This window comes from Cebus imitator, unplaced genomic scaffold, assembly GCF_001604975.1.
Source record: "Cebus imitator isolate Cc_AM_T3 unplaced genomic scaffold, Cebus_imitator-1.0 Scaffold64, whole genome shotgun sequence".
Classification (NCBI taxonomy): domain Eukaryota; kingdom Metazoa; phylum Chordata; class Mammalia; order Primates; family Cebidae; genus Cebus; species Cebus imitator.
Window position 1 is genome coordinate 5,108,176 of NW_016107379.1, and position 25,950 is coordinate 5,134,125.

At 38.8% G+C, this 25,950-nt stretch overlaps 1 protein-coding gene and 1 pseudogene across 1 annotated transcript in view; one reads left to right on the forward strand and one right to left on the reverse strand.

Annotated features, from left to right (window-relative positions):
* Positions 1 to 12,487, reverse strand: part of WDFY3 (WD repeat and FYVE domain containing 3) — a 294,837-nt gene extending 282,350 nt beyond the window's left edge. The window contains exon 1 of the mRNA XM_037739168.1: positions 12,363 to 12,487. The gene's annotated coding sequence lies outside the window, so the exon portion shown is untranslated. The remainder of the gene's footprint in view (positions 1 to 12,362) is intronic.
* On the forward strand, positions 896 to 2,780 carry LOC108305577 (annotated as a pseudogene).
* Positions 12,488 to 25,950: the final 13,463 nt, after the last annotated feature.

Genomic DNA, 25,950 nt, shown 5'->3' on the forward strand with positions numbered 1-25,950 from the left:
TCCTCCTGAAAGTAAAAAGACCTATGCCAACCCATGTGGTGGTTATGCAACCTAAGACAAGCTGGGAATCACTGAACTTATTTACTCTGGTGACTCAGATATAAATCTAGGTCTCTGTGGAAAAAGAGGTGGAGAACATAAAAGAATGTATGACACTATTTTTCATTAATATTTATTGCATAACTCAAGGAAACTAAAAAGATGTTCTGCTCTCTATAGACTTGACGAAGAAATTAGCTTTCAGAAATGCTTCAGGTTTGACCAGGTACGATGTACCATCTGCTATACTTAATGACCTGATGCAAAAACAACACCCCTTTATATAGAACTCTTATTTTTTCTCTCTTTTTTTCTTTTTTTTGCTTTCCTCTCATCATGTTGCCATTCACCAACAGCTTCCTTTTCCTTCTTCCTTCAGCTTATTCTTTAAGTCTGCCACTGACCACTCGGCAATGCTGAGCTCCACAACATCAATAAATTTTTTTAAATGCTATTCCACTCAGAAATAATTTAAACATTGTAACTTCAAAAAATAAAACAGCAAAAATAAATCAATATTCATCTTGGCCAAGATAATAAGCAGATACTTAATAATCTTTTGCTAACTGCTCAGTATTTCTTTCTTTATTTGTTACATATTAAGAAAGCTCCCAATAGCTGGGCGTGGTGGCTTGCCTCTGTAATTCTGGCACTTTGGGAGGCTGAGGCAGGTGAGTCACTTGAGATCAGGAGTTCAAGACCAGCCTGGCCAATATGGCAAAACTCCGTCTCTGCAAAAAACACGAAAATTAGCCAGGCATGCTGGCATGCCTGTAGTCTTAACTATTCAGGAAGCTGAGGCAGGGGAATCACTTGAACCGGGGGAGGCAGAGGTTGCGGTGAGCTGAGATTGTGCCATTGCACTCCAGCCTGGGTGATGGAGCAAAGCTCTGTCTAAAAAAAAAAAAAAAAAGTGACAGAGAGAGAGAAAGCTCCCAGTAAGCAAATATAGGAGTGACTAAATAAAGAAGAACAGTAAAGAGGAATTAAGAAGAATGCCATGTAATTAAATTTTTTAGATGACTATATACAGGGCTGTGACTGAATTACTCTGTAGAAATAATCAGCCATTTGCCTAGTTACCTGTTGCTTTTCTTATAGGAAATGGCGGGAAAAAACATCCCCTAGGCCTGCTGCCTACAGAAATAAGGCACAGATCTGAATTTGTATACACAAACGTCTTCACCCACTGAGGTGAACAAAAATATCAACATTCTTGTATTTGTCAATGTTTTTCAAAATAAGGTTACTATGCTTTTAGTAAAAAACATAAATCAATTATTGTACAATAGTTATAAAATATTACTGGTGTGCGCCTAATCTCAGCTGGTCCACCCCAGACCCCCTGAGCACCAACCCTAGTCCCCCGTGCAGCCCCTTATCCACTCTGACAAGATGAAAGAAACAATCATGAACCAGAAAAAACTCGCCAAACTGCAGGCACAAATGCGCATTGGTGGGAAAAGAACTGCTTGCAGAAAGAAGGTGGTTCACAGAACAGCCATAGCAGATGATTAAAAACTTCTGTTCTCCTTAAAGAAGTTAGGGGTAAACAATATCTCTGGTATTGAAGAGGTGAATATGTTTACAAAGCAAGGAACAGTGATCCACTTTAACAACCCTAAAGTTAGGCATCTCTGGCAGTGAACGCTTTCACCTTTACAGGCCATGCTGAGACAAAGCAGCTGACAGAAATGCTACCCAGCATCTTAAACCAGCTGGGTGCAGACAGTTTGACTAGTTTAAGGAGACTGGCTGAAGCTCTGCCCAAACAATCTGTGGATGGAAAAGCACCACCTGCTACTGGAGAGGAGGAGGATGAAGTTCCAGATCTTGTGGAGAATTTTGATGAGGCTTCCAAGAATGAGGCAAACTGAATTGAGTCAACTTCTGAAGACAAAACCTGAAGTTGTTACTGGGAGCTACTATTTTATATTATGACTGCTTTTTAAGAAATTTTTGTTTATGGATCTGAAAAAATCTAGTTCTCTAGTATTTTTAAGCCCAAGCCCCTTGGACACTGCAGCTCTTTTCAGCAATTCATTCTTTGCAGCTAATTAAGCTGAAGAAGCCTGGGAATCAAGTTTGAAACTAAGGTTAATAAAGTTCTTTGCCTAGCTAAAAAAACAAACAAACAAACAAACAAACAAAAACAAAAAAAGATATTGCTAATTCAGAAAGACAGGTGAAGAGTACATGCAGCTCTATACTGTTTGTGCAATTTCCCAAGTTTATAATTACTTCAAAATTTAAAATAAAAAAAAAATCAGGTAATGCATCTTTAATAAGTGCTAGAGAAATTAAAACAGGTAAATTAAATTTTTTTTCTAAACTCAAAACACTTAACATGTACTAAGTAACGAATATTTTGAGAAAATACCTGGGGAAATTATATTTCAAGTGTTGAATCCTCGGCACAACAATTAATCATCTCCTCAGTTATTCAACTTATAAAGTGAAATTTATGTGAGTGGATGTTTTACTCAGAGCAAGGCAATAAAACTACAAGTTAATGTGCAGATAAACAAACTAGTTGTCCCTTGAAAAAAATAGCACATAACACAAAATAATTTTGTCATAATTTTTTAATAGACCAAATAACAGCTATCAAATTCCCATTTTCCTTAGGCTAATATTAAATAAGTTGGCCTCCTTTAAGTCTACACTGGCTGGAGAACAGAGGGAAACATGCTAGCTAGGAAGTAATACCATACAGGAAGAGGAAGTTGGGCCTGGTATTAATCGGCTAGGCAGCCGATTCATCATGTGTTGACAACATACCTATTACAACATGTCAAAAATCATCCTGTCACATGATCTCCACTCGTGTCACAGGTATCAAGGGCTTAAGAAACTGAAGAAAGCTGAAAGAATCTATGTCAGAACTCAATGATCACTATAATTTCAAGGACCCAGAGTGGAAAGGAGAGCCAACACATGAAGAAACAGAGGCCAGACAGGCTAGGGGTCCTACCCAAAGACACAGCTCTCTATTGGCAGAGGAAGAACAGAGTCTTAATTTCTGGGCCTCTGAAGTGCCATCATCAATAGGCACTAATCTTTTATAGGTAGTAGTAATAAATACTTTAAAGGGATTAGGCTATTCACAAAAGAATCTAACAACTGTAATTATTTTTTAAAATCCTCACTCATTTAGTAGTCCTCTAAACTCCCAAATACAATACTTTAAATCCACTGTGGCTTCACATGTACCTAGTTGACAAAAAGTTTCCAATCTAAGCTTGCAACCTCATCAAAATGCATTATTATAGTGCCACCTATGTCAGTTCTTTTTACTAAGTAGGGCTTTAGTTTTCCTAACACTTAAAAGTATCTTGCTATTGGATCAACATAATGATAAAAAGGTTGTCTCCATACACCTACACGTCTTGAGCTTGCTCCAGTACTGCAGCACTTGATAACCAAGGTGTTCTTTCGTGAAATATCACAAAACAATGATACATTATTAAGCTAAATCATATATTATACTCAAATATACTAATACATGAATAGCAGCAGCTGACAAAAGCGCTTTAAAAAATAACAAACAAAAAACCTCTATGCATGAAAACTTAAACCTAAGAAAACTGTTAATAATTTTCCTGGACTTGAGAAAACTAACATGCTTATTTAATAGTGAGATCACCCTATTAGAGCTATAAAACCAAGGCCCTCTCAGATATAAGCATTAAAACAGCAACAAAACCCCAAACTGAAAACAAAATCTCAGCACTTTAGTGAAATTACAGTTTAGTTGTTCAAAATATATATAGTACCCACATTAAGTGGGCTAAGAGATACAAAGTATTTCATATACCAAAAAAAACTACAAGGCATATCATTATTAGACAATTTACAATGGACTATAATACTATGGAAGATCAATAATGTCATATTTTATTTATATTATACACAATCTATTGGACACAATTTTTGGTTAAACAAAAGTGAGGGGTAAGTGACTCATATCACTAACAGGCATTGCTTTAATGTTTTGTCTCAAGTCTTATCTTCTGCAGATACAGTACTTAAGATATCTCAATGTTTTTCCCCTGAATGCTCAAAAATGTGAAGGTAATAGGGTCAGACAGGACATGGAAGCCTGAGACAAGAACTGGGGAATTAGGAGTTAACAGTCACAGTTCCAGGGGTCCCTGAATGGTCTGTGGTAAGGCCTGATACTTCTAGACTCAAAACTCCCAAAGCCCTACACCAGTGCAGTCAGGTAAATAATTCAACTAGTATTCCTTGTTCAATCAAATGAAACACATGAAAAAATATCATTAACTTATTTCTGGTGCTGGGCTTTTCACATTCTGAAGGACTCATGTTTCAGTTGTTTATAGACTGATATTCTAGATCTATTAGTGTTATTAAAGATTTGAGGGCCAAGTAATAAATTAACCTGAAGAAAAAATTCTAACCATAGAAAGAAAAGCAGAAGTGTGAATGAGCCAAAACATTCTGCAATGAACCTTATTTATTTAACTTGGAGATAAATTATTTCCACATTTCTTTGCTACTGTATTTTATTATTACATTTATTCATAGTGAAAGAATGCATCCCTAAGTATTTGGCATTTCTTGCGCATAAGATTAGTGGAAAGATAAGGCTATCAGGAAACATTAAGGGATTTTAAGTTCACTTAACCCACGGGTTTCAGGGAAGCAGTGGAAAAAGCAGAGGCTGGCACAGGAACGTACACTCAATTATTCACAGAGTATTTACTGAACACCTACTGTGTAGAGCTCATTGCCCCAGCACTAAATGCACAATGGTCAGCAACACAGATTCCATGTCCACATGAGCTAGCAGTTGCTATGCAATGTGGGTGGCATCTCCTACCCAGTTTCCAATGATTAATCCTATTTTTAAGCAATTCTATAATTCAACAGATATTAATTCAATGAAATATAAATTCAGAAGTTTTTTTTTTTAACTTCCAGTTCCTACCATCTAAGACCTCAGCCTGCAGAGGAGAGACAAACAAATAAACCAGCTACTAAGTTTTATAATAGGAGTACAACCAAGAGTGCTAAGGGAATGACCATAAGCGCTATTCCAGGTAGAAGGAAAGCCTCAGGAGCAGGAGAGTGTGGCATACTTCAAAAGCTTCAAGTAGGAGACAGGAATGCATCTCTGTCATGCAGAGGATGCAATCTAGGCTCAAACACACTGAGCTCAGAAGTCAAAGTCCTAACACTGGCCAAGCCAGACTAATGACACCTCCACCACCCTGACCTCATTGTTCACCTCCTTCCAGCCAACCCCTTATTGTTCTGTGAATGCGTCAAGCACCCTCCTGCTTCAGAGCCTCAGCACTTGCTCTCCTCTCAGTCCTACAATTCTCACTCCCTGGATTACCTCAAATCTCTTCAAATGTCCCTTTACAGAGAGGACTTCTGATCCAGACCTCTTTAAATTACAATCACACCCATACTTTAGCACCCCAGTGGCTGTATGTCACTGACAGTTATACTATCATAATATAATATAGTATATACTACATCATATACCATAATAACTGACAGTTACTGACAGTACAATTGACAATAATAATACTTGTTATCTATCCCCCTTTCCTCTAGAGTTTAAGCTCTTTGATATAGCTCTATCGCCTAGCACTGTGCCTAACAGACAGCAGACACAGACGCTCAAGTCTTTTTTCAAAAAAATGAACAAATGAATGGCTGTCATAGATGAGGCTGGAGACGCTGAAGCCAGGTCACTGAGATTTAATATAGACTACAATCCCATGTATTAGTGGCTCTTTGGTAATGACTTAAGATCTATTCAAGGATTTTAAGCAGACAAAAAAAAAGGTCTACTGGAAAGACCACAATTTCTTATTTTAAAAATTAAAACAAAGAAAAAACAATTCATTTTGTAAAGAATGTGAGGGTAATCTATGAGAAGACATGAGGCTGAAGATAAGAATATTTAAAAGAGCACTCTAATACTTCAGCAGGGAAATACTGTCCCCAAAATTGTCTTCTGGCAGATGGGGGTTGAAAAGGACATACATCTAGAAGATAAAAACAACTGGACCTGATGCTTAATTAAATGTGAAACATGAGGAAGACTGAGGAGTGGATGATGACTGCCAATCACGTTCTAGCGATAGAACAGGTGCTAACAGCATTCACTCAAGCTGAGAAGATGGGAGAAGAAAATACATTTTGGGAGAAAGATTAGAAGTTACATTTGGGCCATGCTGAGCTTGATATGCCTGTGTAATATCTCAGCAGATATGTCAAAACTAGCAGTTGCACATATCCCAGCATAAAATCAGTGGTTCAGATGTTATTAATGCTTGTCACACAAACAAAACTTGATAAACTTCATGGCAGCAATAAAAATCAAATACACTTAATTAGAAACATAAATTACAGTATTGGATGAGAATTAGCCTAAATGTTAAAAAGTAATACTGTAATCTTGTCTATATTACTCCTTTTTACAAGATCTGGGTATGAGTTCAAAGATAATATGATCAAATTATTTCAGTCTATGAATGTTAGAAATAAGCAAACTACAAAAAAAAAAAACTCAATAATATAGTAAATGTTTGCTTTCTTGGTTTTTACCCTAGTTTTACTTCCCATTAGCCTTCCTAATTACAACTCACATTAGGCAGGGGCAAGAAATGTAGGCTTTAGAAGCCTGTTATTTGAAAACTATATTCCTTATATATTTACTATTCACATTTTCTCTCATCACTGGATAACTGCACTTTTTATTAATACTACACAACCACTTCCCCTAACTACTCAACCTCCAGATTTCTCAATGAAGACAATGCTTCCTCCCGGAAGTCCTGCCAAACTTTGAAGTCTGAGTTCCATGCCCACCCCACCTCCACACCATATGTACCTACCTACAGCATCCACACCTCACATATGTGATACCCTGTTCAACTGTAAGCTTTATCATGATAAGACCCTTCAATTCCTATATGCACAAGATATTTGTGTATGCATATGAAAGAATAAACGTATGAATCAATGACTGAACAAATTTTTTGTGAGAACTGTTGAGATGTTTAAACAAATATCTTTCATTATTACAGGGTACTCAAACTGGGAATATAGCTATTCTTATTTACAATCTAACATGACTATTTATTTTACAAGATTAATCTTCTTTCTTCAGTGGCTCATGCCTGTAATCCCAGCACTTTGGGAGGCCGAGGCAGGTGGATCACGAGGTCAGGAGATTGAGACCATCCTGGCCAACATGGTGAAACCCCGTCTCTATCAAAAAAAAAAAAAAAAAAATTAAAACAGCAACAGAAAATGGACTTGGGAAAAAAAAAAAAAAAGAGATGGGGGTCTCACTATGTTGCCCAGGCTGGTCTCAAATTCCTAAACTGAAGCAGTCTACCAGCCTCGGCTTCCCAGAGTGCTGGGATTACCGACAGGAGCCAGTGCACCTCGCAGGTTACTCTTCTAAGGGTTTTATTTCATATCATCTTTTGAATCAATGATATCTTATTCCCATAGGGCAACCCAGTATTTTACTATTGAAAATTACGTCTATGGCCATACCACCCTGAACGCGCCCAATCTTCTCTGATCTCGGAAACAAAACAGGGTCGGGCCTGGTTAGTACTTGGATGGGAAAATCACATGTTGATATGAGGTATGTGTAATTTAATCCTTTGTCCACACTAAAACTACATGAAATTTCAAAGATAAGATTTTGATACTGTGGTTTCAGAAAGAGTAATAACTAACTTGACAGTCCTCAAGATTTTAAAATAAAAAACAATTCAATGAGTTTATAGAAATTGGTGAAATCCCATCAAAGCAAAGTATTGGCATACAGGGAGCCACAAAGAATATTTTTTTACCTTTAAGTCCAAATAAAAATTGTAATAAATAAATAAATAAAAAGCTTTATGATAAATTTTTAATTCCAATTTTTTAAACAAAGCTTCACCTGTTTAAAAAGGTTTATTTTTAAAATTATTAACAGCTAAGTATTAGAATAATTCCCTAATGATGATTCTTTTACAAAAAGTAATTTTACCAACGTGGAAGTGCACAGCAAGAACTCAAGAAATAGCCTTTAAAGGTTGCAGTCTTCATAACTGATGCCCAAGCCAAAGAAAATTATTTTTTAGAAACATCTATCATAAACTTTCTATGTTGAGTCTAAACACTACTGAAAATAAGAGTCAAAAGATTTAAAGGAGACCACTACACATATAATAAGTGGCCAAAGTTTTAATAATTGACAATACCAAGTGCTGACAAACATGTAAAGCAACTTGAACGACAGGAACGTAAAATGATATCACCATTTAGGAAAACAATTCAGCAGTTTGATAAAAAGTTTACTGATATTAATAAATATACACATATAGGAACAAAAAAAAATCCTACTCCTAGGTATTAACTCAAGAAAACTGAAAATTTTTGTCCGTCATATAGACCTGTATGCAAATGTTACAGCAGCTTTATTCATATTTGACCAAAACTAGAAACGACTCAAATGTCCATCAGTTTATGGATGGATGAACAAATTGTGTTACTTGATATAAAGCAATGCTACTCAACAAAAAAAGGAACTGTGCTGGAGCTGGCTGGTACCAGCTCATGGGAGCCCATTGCTAAATTTTCAGGAATTCTGTGAACTGGTAGCTTAATATAAGCCATAGTGAGAGTGTTTACACTGCAATGATTAGGAAATGCTACAAATCGGAGATTCTTTTGTTTTCTGAAGAGCATGTTGTTAAAACATTTCCCAGCACATCACTGAACAAACAACTGATAGATGTACCAACTTAATAAATACCAAGCATTATGCTAAGTGAAAGGAAACACAAAAGGCTACATAATGTATAATTCCATTTACATATGCTAAAAGAGATAAAGCTTTAAGAGCAACAATGAATGGTTTTCAGGGGATTGGATGTATAGAGGGAGCTCATGATTAGAAGCATGAGTGAACTTTTTAGAGTAATGGAAACATCTTTTTCTATGTCTTGATTGTGGTGGAGGCTACCCCATTATAGAGATCTGTTAAAAGTTACTATATTTAAATTATGCTTCAATTAACAAAAAAATTAAAGAGCCATTTATTTCTTAATTATTTCATGGATAATAAATACATTACACACTCAAAGGGGGAATTGGATTTATCAGTGTAAATATCAGGAAGGCAGATTTTGACTCAACATAAATAGAAATAAAGATTAAAAATGTCAACAACAATAAAAAAAAGGCCGTCGCGGTGGCTCACACCTGTAATCCAAGCATTTTGGGGGACTGAGGCAGGCGGATCACTTGAGCTCAGAAGTTTGAGCTGAGCTTGGCCAACAGGGTAAAATCCTGACTCCACTAAAAATACAAAAATTAGCCAGGCGTGGTGGCAAATGTCTATAGTCCCAGCTCCTGGTGCGGCTGAGGCACTTGAACCCGGAAGGCAGAGGTTACAGTGAGCGCAGATCACGCCACTCAACTCCAGCTGCGGCGACATAGAAAGGACCAAGTCTCAAAAGAAAAAAAAAGAAAATCAAGGAAAAAAAAAAAGAAGTGGGGAAAATTGCAATCATAGGAAATTCTAAAAATCAGAGGTGGACAATCCTGCCAAGGATGCTGTATAAATGACCCTACGTCGGGTGTGATTTCAGACTAGTGTCATTAACAGAAGTTAGTATCATTAAGATCTCTTCATACTGGGAGTTCAGGGATCCAAAATCTCATTATATTGTATGCTATGATAATCTAAGATACACTTTGCAATTCTTACTAAAACATCAATTACTTATTTTAACATCAATTGAATGGTATCACTGATCTAAGTCTAGCGTAACCTGGTTATGAATGCTGGCTCTGACTTCATACAATCTGGGTTCACATGTTGGCCCACCAGTGTTTGTATGACTTTAAAACAACTTGTTCTATTTCCCATCTGTAAAATGGGATTAATATTTTCATTTGGTTTGAATAAGAATGTATTAGAAACAATGTTTATGTGCTAAACTCTTAATCACAAACATTTCTTGGGCATAATGAGAAATGAAGAACATAATTCATCAAATATAATCTTAAGAATTTTACCTTTCCAAATATGGAATATTTATAATTTAATTTTACATCTGAAGTTCATCATCTTTTACAGAGCCAGATCCTTTTGAGAATGCGATCACCACACAGACTCTTTATTTAGAAAAAATGCAAATATATGCTATACTGTGCTTACGCTTTCTGGGGAGCCAAGGACCCTCAGAAGCATATGCATGAAATTAACAAAGAAGCAGGTCATGGTGGCTCACACCTGTAATCCCAGCACTTAGGGTATCTAAGGCAGGAGTATCGCCTGAGGCCTGGAGTTCAAGATCAGCCTGGGCAACACAGGGAGACCCTCATCTCTACAAAAATTAGCCAGGCATGGTAGCATGCACATGTAGTCCTAACTACTTCGAGGCTGCGGAGGAAGGATCACTTGGGTCCAGAAGTTCAAGGCTGCAGTGAACTGTGATCATGCCACTACACCCCAGCCTGGGCAACAGGTCAAGACTATCTTGAAAAGAAAAAAAGAGAAAGAGAGAGAGAGAGAGAGAGAGAGAAATTAGGAACACCTGATGTAAACTTTTAAAATTCAAAGTTCAGCAGTGGAATTTAAGAATCTCTTCAAAGTAGAGAATCCAGCTAATACTGAAATATTATATTGTCATTTATTTTTAAAAAACAGATTTTGCAAGAGTAGAACATCGTGTTTTCTAATTTATACCTCCTTTTTGGAGGTGATATAAACTTTAAGTTAGAAGTATATTTTTCTTTAAAAAAATTTTTTTTGGTAGAGTCAGGGGTCTCTCTGTTGCCCAGGCTGGTCTCTAAATCTTGGCCTCAAGTGATCCTCCAGCCTTGGCCTCCCAAAGTGCTTGGATGACAGGCATGACCCACTGTGACCCACCAAAAGCATGCACATAATTCAGATGAACGCATTGTAACTTATGGAAAGAAACTGGTAGTAGAAACCTATCTTTCTAGCAGCTTGAGACAGAATGGTTCAAAGTGTTAACATACTCCACTAATGCTCAAATATCGTAGGAAGAGTTCTCAATTCTAATGTAATATATATTTTTAAACATAAAAACACACCAATCTAATTCCTATATTTGAGTCTCATGATAAAAGTTTTATTTTTCTTTTTAAAGTGGGATTTACTTTTTATTAGATTTATGCACTAATACAACATCTGGTTTTCTATAAATTAGCGTGTCCTTGGTTCTGTTTTATGTTGTTTGTTATGTCGCCTAATAGTGAAAACTAATTGTTCTCAACCTGCTACCAAATACCAACCTGGAAATATGCCACTATTTCAAAAAGCCCAAAGAATAGGGTTTTGTTTTTCCTTTTGAATTGTTTGGTTTTCGAACTACATAGTAAACCAGTTGGCAACCATTACTGAACAAAAATAGTTTTTCGTATGCATGAGCACCATTTTCCCACAGAAAACAGCCAATTTTAAGGTACTGGAAGTCCATGCAAGGGTTCACATATAAACACCCTTTCAATCTGGTTTTATCACATTATTTCTGTGAAAGGAAGATCTGATATTGCAGATTTCAGAATTATATGGTAAAAACCAATGAAACGCTGCACCTGAGGCTCCCAACACTAGCCAGAAGGCCTTTGGTCAGAAAGGTCACGTCTGCTTTATAAATCCCGCCGTAACTGTGAATGTTTGCGATGCCACCACATCCCCAGCACAAGAGAACTGGAGCATCTCTGGTTGCTTCCATAATCTAAGGGCTTCCAGCATAGGGCGTAGTGGGAGAGGCCCGCAGCCCTGGAGACAGCGCCGGAGGGATGGAGGCCGCGCTCGGCTGCGCCCAGGTGCGGGGGGCTCCGGGAGCCGAGACTCCGCGGGATGCAACGGGCTTGGGGGACAGTGCCTGATCCCCTACCCCTGGGCGCCAGGGCCGCCAGGTTACGCCCCCACTGCTTCCTAGAGGTAACGTCCAGCCTTCTCCTCCCCCATCTCCCGAAATATCCCGGTTCGGCTCCCCTCCGCCTGCAGTCCGTGACCCCGACCCCGACCCCGACCCGACCGCCACGGCGCCCTCCCCAGGCCGCAGCGGAGAACTCGGCCAGGCCGCCAACCCTGGCGGCTGCCGCGGCTCCCGGCCAAGGCGGACCCTAGGGAGGACAGCAGCTGGGCCGCGGCCTGTCCCTAGGGGGAGCGGGCGCAGGGCCGCCAGTGGGCAGCGCCTCCGCCCCGCACAAACAAAGCGGCCAGGCGCGCCGGGCCGAGGCAGCGCAGCCTCTCCGAGAGCACGGGGGGCGGGGAGGACGGCGGGGGCACTCACCTGAGGGCCGGCGGAGGGCGCGGGCGGGCCGGGCCCGGGATCCGGGACCGCGGCGGGCCGGGGCTCCGCGCCGGGAACGCGCGGTTTACGGAAAAGGGGCGACCAGAGCGGCGTCCACGGTGGGGCCCGGGAGCCCCGCGGCGCTGGCCGGGGGCCGGGGCCCGGCTTCGATTCTGCGGCCGCGAGATGCGGGAACCGGTCCGCCGGGCCAGGCAGCGGTGCTAGGCGGCTGGGGCAGCGACGCCGCCGCCTTTCCCTTCTCCTGCCCCCGTCCTTGTTCCGCAGGGTCCTCGTCCTCGCTGGGTCCCCGCCGCCGCCGCCGCCTCAGCCTCGGCGCTCTTCAGGCTGCTTCTCTCCATCAAGGCCGGGCCGACCCGCAGGGACCATCCTGGGAAGTGAGGGGTTGTTGCCGTTTCCCGCAGCTGTTGGTGGCCATCTTTAATCCTCCTCCTCCTCCTCCTCCTGCTTTCTCCACCTCCCGCTGGCTGCCTGACTGACTGACTCTGGATCCTCCTCTTTCCCCTCCTGCTCCTCCTACTGAGCCGGCCGCAGAAATTGCAGCGGCTCTGCCTCTCCCCCCTCCTGCCTTTCCTTCCTCTTTCCTTACTTCCTTCCCTTCCCTTGGCTTCCCGCTTACCCCTCACTCTCAGCGGCTGCCTTCGCCCTCGTCTTCAGGCAGCGCCTCTGGATGCTCCCAGCTGGACTTCAAGCCCTCAGCCCCTCTCCCCACCGCCTTCCAGACGCGCCCCTTCACCGCCCCGCGCCCTGCTCCCCTCTCCCACCCCCACCCCTGTCCCTCTCCGCGCTGCTCACCCTCCTCAGTCCCAGTTTCTCAAAGGACTCAGCTGAGAAAGGACACCTGGTTTCTTCAGCTATCCTTAACCCTACACCCTTTTGCTGGATGCTGTCAAAGGCGATGGGGAAACGCAAAGCTGCGTTAGTTTTACTCTAGCTGGAGTATAAAAGAACTGCCCACGCCAGCTATTTTACTACGCAGCCTCGAAACTCCTGCACGGTCACCTGTGTGGCTCTGGTCCATGATGGGACCGCAGTTGAGGAGCTTGGTCTCCAGAGGTGCTTTCTGTCAGTGACCTTCAATCGGTTGCCTAAGATTTTAGGTTTTCCCTTTTCTTCCTGGGAGGGGCATTATTTATACCTTTGCAGTCCCAACAAACAGTATTTAGACCAAATAAGTATCCTTTAGTAAACCTAGAACTGCTAAGTGATCAGCAGTTTGCTCGTTTGTTCCTACTCAACCCAGTAGACAATTTGGGTCACGCTTCACTTCTGGCAGTGAAGACAAACTGAGTCAGCAGTTAGGAGTGGACTCCCTTAAACAACAGGGTTAGAGTGGGGAAGTGGCCATAACATTGCCCTGAGGACAAACTTGTTTTTCCTAGCACTGCAATCAACGGAAGTTTCAGGATTTCCTCTATAAAGATAAAGCAAGTTGGATATGCTGTTTTCTTCTTTTTGTCGATTTTGCTTTAAGTGGGATAAACCCTTCGTGCAGAGGCCAAGTGGAAATGGACCGGTTTGTAATGATTTACTCGCCAATTGGATTGTAATTATTCCAAGGTAACAAACTTGTAGGTAACACTGCTAACAAATGCAGATGACATATGTGAGCACTGTGGGGGAGGGTCACAGTTTTTCCTTGTGGAGCACTAGCTATTTAAAATTTTTAAAAAAGCACTTTGCCCTTTCAAAATAACACTAGTGTGTTCAAAGGTTAGTCCCTTCAACAGACCAAATGTGGACAGAAATGTTTTTAAATGTAGTTTTAGATTTTACTTCAAAATGAGTAATGTTTTAAAAGTTCAAATACAAGATTTTGTCATTATAAAAATTTAAGAGTTTCAAATCTCCTCGAAAAGAATATGCCAAAACAAACCTAAAAATATATTTTAGTAAAAATACTAGTATCCTTTGTTGGGGGTGGGGAGCTGAATTCTAATATTTTTCTTTAATCTTCACAAAGTAACCTTAATTAACCCGATTAGGTTCAAGATTTCAGTTGCCATCTTTCAATGCCAGTAATTTTTCCATTTGAAATCAACAAACCTATGTCAACATCTACAACTCTTTTAAACCCAAATAAAGTATTTGAGACAGCATTGTACAATACATTTTGAAACAAATTATTAAAAACAAAGCACCTATATGGGGGTGTGTGTGTGCACGTGCATGTACTTTGTCGTTCTTTCCTTTTGGCCTTTTGGTGTTTATTCTTTATTTAGAATTTGTGTTCTTCCAGTATATTTCTAGAAAAAATACCACAAAATTCTTGACTCTGAAATATTCACTTATAAAACTATATAATAATTGGAGAAAAAAGAACGTTAGATAACATGAATATAGACTGAGAAAATAGGCTGACTTCTTTTAAACATTAAGACCACCATACATTTTTAAAGGAAGATTTTCCATTTGAGGCTTCAGGACTCCTGTCATTGTGATTTTATTTACACTAAGGGAAGAAGAGTTGCATTTTAAAATGTCTTAATCCTATAATTATAAATATTTTTCTTTTAAATAATTGCAATAAAGTTCACAAATCTATCGGTATGCAAATGCAGCAGTTTTCTTATTAATGTCTTACAAATTGAAAATCTCACAAAGGTTTTTCAGTGACAGATGTAAAAATAAATATACCAAGTTTTTTTTTTTTCTTTTTTACTGAAGCTACATAAACATAGGTACGGTAATAATGGAAAAATCAGACCCTTCACATTTACTTTTTTACAGCTCTGTCATCATTACACCCTTACCTTTAGTCTTTGTCGCCGGCTAAGTGTAGTTTCACTGTCATCTTAGGAATCAAGTATGAAAAAAAAATGTTCAAATCAGGTTTTCCTGCAACATGATTATTGTTTCTTATGTATTCACTCTCAGATAAAGTCAAGGTCCTCTATAAAACAAAGAATTGTGTTAAAGTGGGATAAACCCTTTGTGCAGAGGCCAGATGGAAAGAGATCTAGGCATGTGCAGCAAACTCCTCTGGGAATAGAGGAGCAAGCATGAAGGGCTATTTCTAAACAGTTCTGCACTGGGAGGCTGGTCTCCAACTTACAATTCATGAATAAGGTGATTGTGGAGAATAATAACCAAGAGGCTATCTGTGACAATAAGCAAACAGAAGCCATATTTGCTTTTAGCATGATTGAAAATTCTATGAACATGCATGAGCAAAGCATAATTTTACATGAAGGAAACTGGAGATAAAAGGTTCATGAAAAATATCTAAAAGTAAGAGAATTTGCTATTTAAACAATTATTTCCTTTATGTTTGCTTTTAAAACTACACAAGAAATAATTTAAACTTGGTCAGGTAGAATTATCCCAGATATGAGCATATGTAAATTATAGAATTTTAAGATGTTTATTTCAGAACATAGAGTGCTAAATGATGCTGAGACACAAAAATCAAAGGGAATGGAAGTGTTAATTGACATTTAAAAATTACTGAATTACTATATTACATACATTAACTATATATTTCCATTTTTCCAGGCTACTAGACACAACAATAGAATTATCATATTGTTTTTCCTGGTTTGAAAGGACCAGATGGAAAAGAAACTGGGCAAGCCAATGAAAGTCTTTGGGGATTATGGGAATTGAATGTCTATAGAAACCATATTCCCAGGCAAGAACATAGTCTTAGGTAAATGTTCTCGTAATCTCCATTCTTTAGAAAAGATAATATTTCTGTTCTGCATCTTCCTTTTTAGGTAGACTGTCTAAAATATCAAGTGAATAATGACAAGCCGTAGTTATCTGAACTGATTGAAATTTAGTATCATTCTTCACTCATCAATTTAGAGAAATACTTATAATTAACTGATGAGCTGTCCCTGAGACAGTGCCATTTATAGTCATTACTGCACTGTAATTGGGGAGAAATGCTTTTAGAAAGTTCCAATTAGAGACTTTTTCTGTTGTTTTCTTATAAATACATTCAAAAGAGGTACTGGAGAGTTTGTTTTGTTTTGGGAAGGGGCATATGTGTAGCTCGATGTATTGTTTCTTTTCATACTTAAGTAAGCAATATGTAATAAAACTTCTTTAAACGTTAAAGAGCAATAGGCTCACAGGAGGAAACAGAATAGTATCATGTTTTGCCCTTGTTCATCATAATTATCAGCATTATAATAGAGACAGAGGGGTTTTTGAAGACTTTTATTATTAATAAATTTTATTTTTACTTAAAGTTGAAGGGCTTCTTCATTTTCAATCTTTATGTTTCTCTATGGAGCATTCAGACTTTTAAAACCAGCATCCTTACAATGTTTTTACACCATAAATACACCTGACCCTTGAACAACACAGGTTTAAACTGTGCAAGTCCATTTCTATGTTAATTTCTGCTACCTCAGCCACCCATGAGACATCAAAACCAACTCCTTCTCTTCTTCCCCCTTCTCAGCTTATTCAACCTGAAGATGATGTGGATGAAAACCCTTATGATGATCCTCCTCTACTTAATGAGTAATAAATACACATTCTCTTCTTTATGATTTTCTCAATAGCATTTTATTTTCTTTGGCTTACTTTATTGTAAGGATAGCTATCTAATACTTACACAAAATATATGTGAATTGACTTTATGTTATCAGTAAGGCTTCTGGTCAACAGTAGACTATTAGTAGTTAAGTTTTTGGGAATTCAAATATTACTCACAGATTTTCAACTGCGCAGAGGCCAGGGAGGGCATCAGCCCTCCTAACTCTGGCATTGTTCAAGGGTCAACTGTATAGTAGTATACACATCAAACATACTTCACTCATTAAAAATTCTGGTGAAAAATTATTCAAATGACTCACTATAGATCATCTCGTCAAAGCTTTGTAGCAATTTCAATGAAATCCAAGTCTCCTGACTCAGAATCAAGTCCCATAACTTCAGGGTTCATCTCAGAGGAGAGAAACTCAACCAAAGAAACTTTTAACTGTACCATGTTCAGTTAAACATCACTTAAACTTAATTTCCAGAATTAATGTTCAGCGTTGACCTTTCTTAGAAATAAAGCCAAGGAATAAAATAAAATAAACAGGGTTTTCCTGTTTTCAAAAGAGAACAATTGTTTGCAATTAGCAAGGTAAAAAGCAAATTTAAGGAGTTTAAGAAAGCTCAAGTTGGCTAAAAAATGTGTAATTTTTTGAAACCTAAAACAACCCCTATCCTAGAACACTTATTTATGGTTCGAAAAGTATAAAGTTAACTCAAAAATACTGTGTTATTTCATGGATTAAGTTAAAAGCGTTGCAAGACTCAGGAAACAAACCTCAGTTAACTAAATAAAGTAAAACACTGCCATCTGCTGACTAGAATCAAAAATGTGTTGTTTCTTTACACATCTGTAGCCAGAGGCCTCTGCTAATTTATTCCATAAGTCTTTAAAGCATTCTAAAAAGCACTATGCTGGGTGATACAAAATTGCTCAGTCTCCTAGATGGACACTTAGGACTATATCCTACACCACTATATTAGTTGGGGTTCTCCAGAGAGACCAAATCAATAGAATATATAGAAACAGGAGATGGGATTTATTAGGGGAATTGTTTCATGCAATTATGAAGGCTGAGAAGTCCTACTACAGGCCGTCTGCAAGCAAGAGACCCTCGGGTGTCAGTAAGGTGGCTCATTCTAAGTATGCTGGCCTGAGAACTCAGAGGGGACCTGGGATCCAAAGACTGGAGAGCCTGGTGATCCAAAGTGTAAGTCCTGGATCCAAAGGCTAGAGAACCTGGCATTCGGATGACTAAGGACAGAAGAGTGTATCCCAGCTTCAGAAGAGATAGACCAATTCACCTTTCCTCTGTTTTTTTCTATCTGGGCCTCCAGCTGATTGGATGGTGCCAACCCACATTGAGGGTGAGTCTTCCCCTCTTAGTCCACTCAGACTCACACTCCAATCTCCTTTAGAAATACCCTCATAGAACACCCCAAATTCATGCTTTATCGCTTCCCTACATATTCATTAATCCAGTCAAGTCAATACCTAAAATTAATCATCACAACTAGCATGTGGTGGTGGTGGTTATCATTATTCAAACAGTTAAATCTGACCACAATCAGTAATGCAGCAATTATAGGGCTTAAACGTAAACAAGGAAAGAAAGTTATTAACTGAAAATTTTGAATCTAGAAAAATTTTACATAAAAACTTATTTAAGCCTGGGCGTGGTGGCTCACACCTGTAATCTCAGCATTTTTGAAGGCTGAAGCAAGCGGATCACTTGAGTCAGGAGTTTGAGACCAGGCTGGCCAACATGGCGAAAACCTGTCTCTGCTAAAAATACAAAAATTAGCTGGATGTGGTGGCAGGCAACTATAATTCCAGCTACTCTAGCTACTTGGGAGGCTGAAGCAGGAGAATCACTTGAACCCAGGAGGTGGAGGTTGCAGTGAGCCAAGCCAAGATTGCATCACTGCACTCCAGCCTGGGCCACAGAGTGAGACTCTCTTTAAAAAAAAAAAAAAAAAAATTAAATTAAATTAAATTGTATAACTACAGTAAAAATAATTTGGAAAAAAAAAAGTTTAAAGTTTGAGCCATGACCTAATTACGTCATTTTGCAAATATTTGGGTACTTGTTATGCTAGAAACTAGATTGCCTGCAAGAGATACAGTAAAAATCTGTCCACCTTTATGGAGTTCACAGTCTAGAGAGTTAGCTATCAACCAGGAATTACAGTGTCTTAAGAACTATAACAAGAAGGTACAGGAGTACCTCCTTCTGCTCTAGTGGGACACACAAATTATTATCAACACATATGAATTAAAGTCTAATAAGAATTTGCTTCTGTCCTCAGTTACTATAAATAATCTTTGGACTTATTCAAGAACTGTATTTTGAGCTTTCTGTCTAACTGGAGGTTTTGTTGTATTGTTTACTCAGAAACCTTAAAAGGTTTATCACATTTCTATCTCTCTCATTCCCTGCATCAAATCCATTACAAAGTATTGTCAATTTTAATTCGTAAATAACTCTCAAATATGAATACCTCTTCCCATTTTCTCTGGCATTACCCTCATCTCATATTTTCAGCTGAGATAACCTTTTATCTGGTCTACCCACATTCATTTGAATCTCTTCCAATCCATTGTTTCCACTTACAGATTTTCAGTGGCTCATGGGACTTGGCATAGTAAGCCAAACATCCACCTCCATAAAGGTGGACAGTAAGTTTTTAATATATCTCTTACAGGCAATCTAGTTTCTGGCATAGCAACCATTCAAATATTTGCAGAGTGAAACAATTAGGTCATGACTCAAAATTTAAATTTTTGTATTTTCCATAGTGTCAACATGAACCATTATTTAATGCATGTTCTCTACTGCTGTTACTCCAGCCTGTTCAGTCCCTTCTCCTTGACATGCTCCCTTTGCCACAGAGCCTTTGCATAATCGAGTTCCTGTCTCTATTCTTCATCTACTTCACCAATCTCTTCTGAACTATCTAAATCACAAATCCCACCATTAAATTTTTCATAGAACCACTCGATCTTCCTTCATAGCACTAATCACAAATGCAATTTTGTAGTTTTTTTATGTTATTATGTGGCTTATGTCTGTGAATTCAATGAAGACAATGACTGTATTTTGGCTCTTTATTGTTCCAGTTTTGGTACCACCATTTTACATTATAAAATTCTGCCAAATCAGAGTAGAGGAGTTTTGAATCAAGCAATCGATACGTAGTGCAACTAAACAAAGTATACACATTTGAGGAATGAATACAATATTTTGGATTATTGTTGATTCCAAGCACGTTTAATTTATAATTTTTACCTGTTTATTTCATATATGTTATGACAAGACTAGAAAACATGTTTGTTTTCTTTAACATTGCCTGCGGGGCCCTGCTATTCTAATCAGAATGTGTGCTAATTTGAGGACACTCTATCCTCAAGACAATGTCATAACTGAGGAGGAACTGTGAATGAAGTCGAACATTGACCTAGTCTGTTTAAGATCTTCCCTATCACTGCAATATTTTGTGTTTCCTCTTTTGCTCTTCCTTATCTCTTGACATTTCTGCCACCATAATATGCCCCTAAAAATCAGGTTTCTTTTTTACTGTTGTGCTTTTGAAACTTCCAGAAGATGCGATAGGGTAGAGGGACACAATAACAAACAAAATAACCAAACATACAACCTACAGTTACTTTATTTAAAAATGTTTCGCAGTAGCTTACGTTTCTAAATAGAAGTAGTCACAAATAGAGTTATCTTTACTTGCCTTGTCAAGGAATTAAATCATTCTGAATTCATAGTGAGACTCTATAAAATCAATTATATTATGTATAGAGTATTATTTATTTTCCTTATTTATTTATTTTTTTGTAGAGACAATTTTGCCATGTTGTCTAGGCTAGTCTCTAACTTTTGGGCTCAAGTGATCCACCTACGTGGACCTCCCAAAATGCTGAGATTACAGGAATGGGCCACCACTCCCAGCCTAATTTAAAAAATAAAATAAATCCAAGTGGAATTTAATGACATACTATGGTGAATTTTATGTGTCAAGTAACCTGGGCCATGAAGTACCCAGGTATTTGGTTAAACATTGTTCTGGGTATGTCTGTGAGGATGTAGACCACATAAAGCATATTGCCCTCCCCAGTGTGAGTGGACCTCATCCAATCTGTCCAAGGTCCAAATAGAGCAAAAAAGTGGAGTAAGGCAGAATTTACTCTCTGCCTGATTGTCTTTGACTTGGAACGTCAATCTTCTCCTGCTTCATACTTGGACTCAGACTGGAAGTGTATCATCAACTCTCCTAGGTCTCCTGCTTGCCAACTGCAGATCTTGGGAATTCTAAGCCTCCATAATCACATAAGCCAATTTGTTATGATAAATCAATATCTATCTGTCCATCTATCTACCTATCTATCTATCATCTATCTAATGTTCTATTTCTCTGGAGAACCCAGAATAAGGCACACACATACCATGACATGAAATACTGACTATAATTGCATGGATTTCACACAATTTAAAGATAGCTGTGTTGATTAATTTTGGTATTAAATTCCAAGTGATGCCAGGCATGGTGGCTCACACCTGTAATTGCAGCGCTTTGGGAGGCCAAGGTGGGTGGACCACGAGGTCAGGAGTTCAAAAGCAGCCTGACCAATATGGTGAAGCCCTGTCTTTACTAAAAATACAAAAATTAGCCAGGCATGGTGGCATGTGAATGTAATCCCAGCTACTCAGAGGCTGAGGCAGGAGGATCATTTGACTCTGGGAGGTGGAGGTTGCAGTGAGCCGAGATTGTGCCATTGCACTCCAGCCTGGGCGATAGAGTGAGACTGCATCTCAAAAAAAAAAAAAAAAAAATTCCAAGTGATTTTATCTTGTATATCCCTCTGTCTATGTACAAAATAAGAATCAATATATAAGTACACACAGACACACACATGCACACACACAATCCTTGGTCCTTTAAATATTTCCAAGTCTCTTCATTGTTCAGATGGGGGGAAAATCTCCCAATCTCCATTTTTTTTTTCTCTGAAGTTTTTTAAAGAGTGCTCCATTTATACTTCGTTTATTCGCTTAAATCTCTAATATTCATTCTTCATTTACCTGTTACTGGCTTCCAACTCTACTACTCTGTTGAAACTGCTTTTACCAAAGTCATCAATGTTTTCCTAATTCAACATAAAGTAATATCTTCCATCTTATACTAGAAGGTCCCTGTCATTTTGTCAGTTATGATTCTCCCTTTCCCTGATACTCTCTAGTCCCTTCGTTTATATGACAGCACTCGTAGTTCCTCTCAAATTCTCTACCTGCCCCTTACATAAAGTGCTCTAAAGTGACAGCTTTATTCTACCACTCCTTTCAGTAATTCTAATGAATTCAGTTTTTTTTTTTTTTTTTTGATGGAGTTTCACTCTTGTTGCCCAGGCTGGAGTGCAATGGCACTATCTCAGTTCACCACAACCTTTACCTCCCAGGTTCAAGTGATTCTCCTGCCTCAACCTCCTGAGTAGCTTGGATTACAGGCATGTGACACCATGCCTGGCTAATTTTTGTATTTTTAGTAGAGACAGCGTTTCTCCATGTTGGTCAGGCTGGCTTCAAACTCCTGACCTCAGGTAATCCACCTGCCTCGGCCTCCTGAAGTAATCCACTGTGCCTGGCCATGAATTCAGTTCTTTACACTGATTTCACAAATTAGTATTTCCAACCCGGACCTTTCCCTGCACTTTCAGCCTCATACACAGTTGCTTACTAGATACTTTATACTCAACTCTCCAAAGCTACAATTATCATCTTCCCGTAAACTGATTCTTATTCCTATTTTCTCTATCTCAGATGTAATAGTCTTAATTTAACCTTCTTTCCTATGAATGGAAATACCAGCATAAAGAGCAATGTCTGGGGCTGGCGCAGTGGCTCACACCTGTAATCCCAGCACTTTGGGAGGCGAAGGTAAGCAAATCACAAGGTCAAGAGATCGAGACTATCCTGGCCAACATGGTGACGCATCACCTCTACTAAAAATACAAATATTAGCTGGCTGTGGTGGCATGCACCTGTATTCCCAGCTACTTGGGGGGCTGAGGCAGGAAAATCACTTGAACCTTTGAGGTGGAGGTTGCAGTGAGCCGAGATCGTGCCACTGCACTAAAGCCTGGCGACAGAGTAAGTTATTGTTTACAAATATTTGCTACCCATTCATAGGAGATAGTTCTACCCCCCTGCCTGTTGACGTAGCTTGACTATGTGACTTGCTAAACACAAGTGTCAATAATAACTACATTACTTCCTAGCAGATACTTAAGAGCCAGGACATCATCTGCTATGCTTTTTTTGCCCTATGCCAGAACAATCAGCAATATTCTAGATGCTCAGATAGCTTGGGGGCTGCCATGAAGGTGATGTGGTACAGAGCTGCAGCCAACCTGCAAGGAAATAGTAGCATGACTGAAAATAAAGCTTTAAAGTAGTAATGAGTGAAATTTGGGGGTCATTTGTTAACATAACGCATCCAAAAGCCTGTACTGACTGATCTGAGGCTGAAAAAGTTTAACCACAGAATTGTATATTTATCTATATATAGTCAATGATAGGTAAAGGTCAACAGAAAGGCATTCTCGAATATGCAAAGGCTATGAGACAACCTTTATGTAATTTTTTAAATGCCTTAAATATTTCTCCAAAAAGTGAAATATGAAGCAAAATTAAGAGATAATGAAAATTGAGGGTTTGAAATGACAGACTGCAAGCACTGAAACTTGGTAAAAAAGAGAGCGGAAAAATGTTTGTAAATTTGCTTATAAACTAAATACAACCATCATATAAAAATCTAATAAGAAATATATATATAAAATATTAATCTAATGACACTTTGGATCTAGATTCCATGTTATGTTAGCAAAGACTGAAAAGTTGGAAAAGAAAAAAAGTTTACTGAATTTGGCCAAGCGTGGTGGCTCGCTCCTGTAATCCCAGCATTTTTGGAGGCTGAGGCGGGTAGATTGCTTGAGCCTAGTAGTTTGAGACCAGCTGGGGCAACGTGGTGAAACCCCGTATCTATAAAAAATACAAAAACTAGCTTGTCATGGTGGTGCGTGCCTGTAGCCCCAGTTACTTGGGATACTGAGGTGAAATTTATTAAATAGAATTCAAAATGTAACATTTTACTTTCAATTCTGAATATTATAGAAGTAGAGGTTAAATAATTATGTTAAAATTCTTAAAGACAGTATAAGAGAGGCTTTTAAAGATGGCAAGAGAAAAATACTTTAAAAAATTTGATCCTCCCCTTTGAAACCTACCAATAACAAAACAAAAAAAATTTTAATGTAGGAAAAGCAACCAACTTTATCTTCAGTGAAACAAGGAAATGATACAACCCTAAGTTACAAAAAATGAAACAGCAATAAAGTAAAATGAGGAAAGAGGCAGATTGCCAAGAAACAAAGCATGCCTTCTCTAATCTTGAGCGGAACCAAGATTTCTCTCAAAGGAAGAGAAAAAGTCCTGAAAGACTGTGATTAGAGTTGCAAAATCTGAACCTGGGGGAGCCTCAGAAGTGGAATGTCTAGTTTAAAGGAGAGGTGGAACTAAAGAGAAAACCAGGGTGGCAGGTCAGCTTTACAGCCTTCGGCCTATCCTCTGAGCCAAGGAGACTGCTAGAAGTAAAGCAGAGTGGGGAACGAAAGAGACGAACCAGTAATCTCATGTCACTCTTCACTCCTAAGCAGATTTTTGTCAATAACTCATTGACAAGCATCATGTTTCTGGGCAAACACTAGTGATAAGGAAGGCAAGGAGAATATCTAGTTAGCTGTTACAGCTTCTGTGTTAGAGACAGGCAAGGGAAAAGGATGAGTGAATCTGTAATTTCTATTACTACGAAAAGAAAAGAATCAAGACAGAATGTAAGAATATATTTTAAAAGAAAAAAAAGAACACAAATAAACAGCAAAAAAAGAGCGTACAATGCAAGGTAAATTACCTAATAAATATTCTAAGAGTTAAAGTAAATACTTCCTTGTAATCTCTGTAGTGGGCTGAATAGTGTGTCCTTTTCTAATTATGTTTACCCAGAACCTTAGAATGTAATCTTTATTAGTAAATAATTTTTTGAAAATGCAATTAGGAAGGTCAATCCTACTGTATTAAGGTGGGCTCTAAATCCAGTGACTGGCATCCTATAAGAAGAGGAGAAGACATATGGAGACATAAATAGGAAAAAAGGCCATGTCACAGTGGAGGCAAAGATTGGGGTGAAGGCAGCTACAAACCGCAGAACACCAAGGATTTCTAAGAGCTGCCAGAAACTTAGGAAAAGGCAATGAAGTTTTTTCTCTACAGCTTTCATGGGGAGCATGGCCATGTCAACGCCTTAATTTCAGAATTCTACCTCTGAGAATTATAAGTCAATAAATTTCTGTTGTTTTAAGTCAGCCGCTTTGTTACAGCAGCCCTAGGAAACTAACACAGCCTTCAAGAAATTACATACAGCATCACTGTGGTGGGCAGACTCTAAGATTACCCCCCCATAGCCCTTGCCTCCTGGTGCTCAGACCCTTGCATGAACTCCTCTCCTTGACTGTAAGGCCTATGATTTGTTTTTCACCAATGGAATACAGCAAACAGGAGAGGATGATGATTTTGTGCATGTGATTACATCACATAAGATTGTAGCCTATCTTGTTAGGAGACTCTGATTGTTTTTAAAGAAGCAAGCTACCATACTGTCAGGTTTCAGAGGAAAAGAGCCACAGGGCAAGGAGCTGAGTGTGGCCTCTGGCCAATAACCAGCAAGAAATTGAGCCTTCAGTGTAGCAGTTTGCCAGGAACTGAATTCTGCCAGCAACAATGTTGAGTTTGCAAGCAGATCCTTCAGTTGAGCCTCAGATGAGACCACAACCCCAACTAACACCTTGATTGCAGCCTTGTGAGATCCTCAAAGCAGAGGACCCAGCTAAGTGATGCTTGAACTCCTGACCCACAGAAATTGTGAGATAACAAATGTGTGTGGTCGTAAGCCACCAAGTTAGTGATAATGTTGTTATGGAGTGATCAAGAACTAGTATAATGTGTTTTCTAGAAGAAAA